The following is a 3,309-nucleotide window of genomic DNA, read 5'->3' on the forward strand; positions in this document are numbered from 1 at the left end:
TTTTTTTTGCAGAAGCAGCAGCCCATGATGAGTGAACTTCAACTCTGATTCCCAGATAGCGAGTTCACCACATTGTTCCTAAAGGTCAGTGAGAAGTAAGTTTGTACCTTCAACATTGTTGAATGAATGCGTCCATGACTTACAGTATGTGTTTGTGGTTTAGTTTAGCACTGATGACAGACAGCTCCAGTCATTATGGTACCTCTTCTGCTGCTGCAGAGGGGGGAGGACTGGCGGGTGGTGGGTGTGACCAAAAATAAATGTATTACACTGCAAGTCTCGCAGCCACCTCAGTATGAATGGTGGAGCTGAGGAGGACATCTCTGGTGCAGCAATTAATAAAGTTAGTGAGGAGACCCAGAGAGAGAGAAAGCGCGCACGCGGTTACTGTGTGTGCAGGATGGTTTTTAGTCACCAGTGCAAAAGTTTTAAAGTGAAAGAAAATGTGTCAGGTCATATATTGATGCAGATGTGCGTCTCACAAAGGCTGGCTGAAAAGAAAAAGAAAAGACATGCAAAGTTTGCGCCTGTCCGCCAGTGAAGTGAGGTAAGTCTGTCATTCATTCAGTTCATTTTCTTTTATGAATTCAACGCATAAAAGTCGGATAAGTTTTCCACCTCACAGCTGTGCTCTTTTCAGAGTCCAAACGAGGAAGCAGTATGCTACTTTTATAACACTTTGCATTCACCGAGGCTGAATTTGTGCATCGTCGCAACGATGTTTTAATACTTTTCACACAGAATTAGACTCTGCAGAGCTGTCAACTGATAAGAAGTTAAGAGAAGTTTGAGGGCATTGCAGAGCTCACTCATGCGTAATGGGCGGTTTGCGCAAAGATAAAAGGAAGTATGCGGTATCAGACAGAGATAGTAACCCGGCCTTCCTCTTCCTTTTGTATTTTTTAAAAAAGTTATTGAATGACTTGACCTGAAACGCTTTTCTTTGACTTGGTTGCAACTCTCTTCCCCTATGTGGTGTATCCATGAACGCACAACAAGTGTCAGACGAGCAGCACCCGGTTATTATCAACCCGCAGAAAAAAGTCTTGAGTGAACTTCACTGATCTTTTTATAGTTGCATATGATCCTTATCAGTATGAGAAGTTTGGTTGGTGAGCGTCACCTCCTGGAAAGAGTCTTACCAGAATGCAGTGGGCGTCACTTAAATACTTGTTGCTGTAGTCAGGGAAGTCACCGCGAGATGTTGCTTTCAGGTGGTGTCGGAACGAGTTAAGCTGCGTTTGGGTGCTCGTACCTTACAATTTATTTTTGTGCTTTTTAAAAAAAAAAAAAAAAAGATTATAACACAAAATGACAAATTGTGATTTTAAGCTGTTCAGAATACTACACCATACCATGTGCTACATCATCAGAATAATAAAGTTAAAGAGTTGAATTTTAAAGAATGTGCTGTAAATGAATGTTACAGTAGAACATTATACAGACATTTAGATGTTAAGACATTACTACGCCCCCTCACAAGATTTTCTTTGCTATTGCACAGAACAAGTAGGCTACTACTTCTGACAATACAATCTCAAGATTGATTTAGTAGATGCTCTAGAGCTTTCAGTTGCATCACATGATCTTCCTCAGTTTGAAGTGTGTCTATTGTTAGGGATGAGCGAGTACGCCATCATCTGTTTTAACCAACTAAATTAGATGTAGCCTATCCCTACTCAGATAGGTCGGGGCTTAACCCGCACGTGGGCGGGGCTAACCGGAAATTTTAGACTGACATTTATATTGGTTGATGAGAAGTTGGTGTATTTTTTAGAAAACTATTTTCAAAACGGCTTCAGAGAAATGTTTTTGTTCACAATAGTAAGAGAACTATTTACAAAACAATTTAAAAAAGTTAAATGGTTTATTACGGATATTGACTCCATTTTACTCTGATACTCGTGAAAGTAACGGACATTCGTTTCAGTCGAGTACTCCCTCAACCCTACTAGTTGTCATGGAATGTTTTAGTTTCCATTTTTTCTGAGTGTTTTAGGGACTGTTCATCTATGTTTGCATTGTATCCGTAGTGCTCAGAAAAATGACAAAATCGAACACCAAATACATGTCAACTAGGCAAACTGAGTTAGATTTTGTGACGTGATCGAAAGCCCTAGAATAGCTACTAAATGGCCCTACAACTACAGTTCAAATAAAGATTAAAGAAGAAGACATCAGTCATTTATTGGGTGAGATTTCGGTATTCTTGTTCTCTGTTCCCCTTTGCTGTGACGTTGTTTAACGTACAGTGTGTATATACAGTATTTGAATTTATCACCACACTGGAAACCTATTTTTCTTAGTTTCACTTTCCAAAAAATGTCTGAATCTTGGAAGGAAAAACTAATTTAAAGAAATGGCTCGAGTATATATCACTCAGCTTTCTATTTACTTTCTTTTTCACATCTTTGCCCATCGTCATTCCACCACCTAATTTGTTCACTATTTGGACTTACTAAAAGTAAAGGTTCAGGTTAACTCTACTCGGTGGAGGTGTGTGTGTGTGTGTGTGTGTGTGTGTGTGTGTATATGAGTTTCATAATAACTCATATGAGTGACATGGGGTTTCCCTGCCCCTGTTTCTTCCATTCATGTGGCTGAAGACTGAGAAGTATAGAGCTGTCAACCCGGATATGGGCTGAGTGAGTGTGTGAGGAAGAGACTGTACTAGTGTGACAGCGAACAGGAGTGTGAGTGCATGCAACAGGAGGGAACAAAGTGTGTGTGTGTGAAAGAGAGACAATAGGAGGGAGTGTGTTTGCATGTTTTATTTATACAACCTTTATTTAAAGAGGCTTGTTCTTTGACATCATATTGTATTCTCTTTGTGTGTGTGATTAAAAAACCCAGCAGCTCAGTCATTTCCTCATTGTTCTTCCTTGTGACCACAGCAACGCAAGCTTCCTCTTGTCACATGCACCATTTTCCTTGCCCAGCAACTAAATATGACGCTTAGCGGAAGGAAGCCAAACACACAGACCCATACACTTTGTCTGATGTTAACTGATATATCATACATTCACACAGGCTGGAAACCGACACAAGATGACAGATTACATGTAAATTACTTGTAAATCGGAAAGACATGTTTCATCCTTGCTGATCGGTTGCAAAATGCCCAACCAACTCTGATTTCTTTGTAGATATTACAGCTAAACACAAGTTAAAGGGCTTTAGGTTATATGTGATTCGTATCGGCAGCCAATGAAAAACTGTGATGGTTATTTTGGTCTGTCACTATACAAAAATATCGATTTAAAGATGTATCACGCTGCATTACTGAAATCATAATCCTGCATTGGTCGA

General features: G+C 39.7%; 1 long non-coding RNA gene across 2 annotated transcripts in view; it reads left to right on the top strand.

The window, feature by feature from the left end:
- Positions 1 to 317: 317 nt before the first annotated feature.
- Positions 318 to 3,309, top strand: part of LOC123983990 — an 87,353-nt gene continuing 84,361 nt past the window's right edge. For both annotated transcript variants that reach the window (XR_006828340.1, XR_006828339.1), the window contains exon 1: positions 318 to 547. This is a non-coding gene — a long non-coding RNA (uncharacterized LOC123983990). The remainder of the gene's footprint in view (positions 548 to 3,309) is intronic.

The sequence above is a fragment of the Micropterus dolomieu genome, linkage group LG15, assembly GCF_021292245.1.
Source record: "Micropterus dolomieu isolate WLL.071019.BEF.003 ecotype Adirondacks linkage group LG15, ASM2129224v1, whole genome shotgun sequence".
In the NCBI taxonomy this organism is placed as follows: Eukaryota; Metazoa; Chordata; class Actinopteri; order Centrarchiformes; family Centrarchidae; genus Micropterus; species Micropterus dolomieu.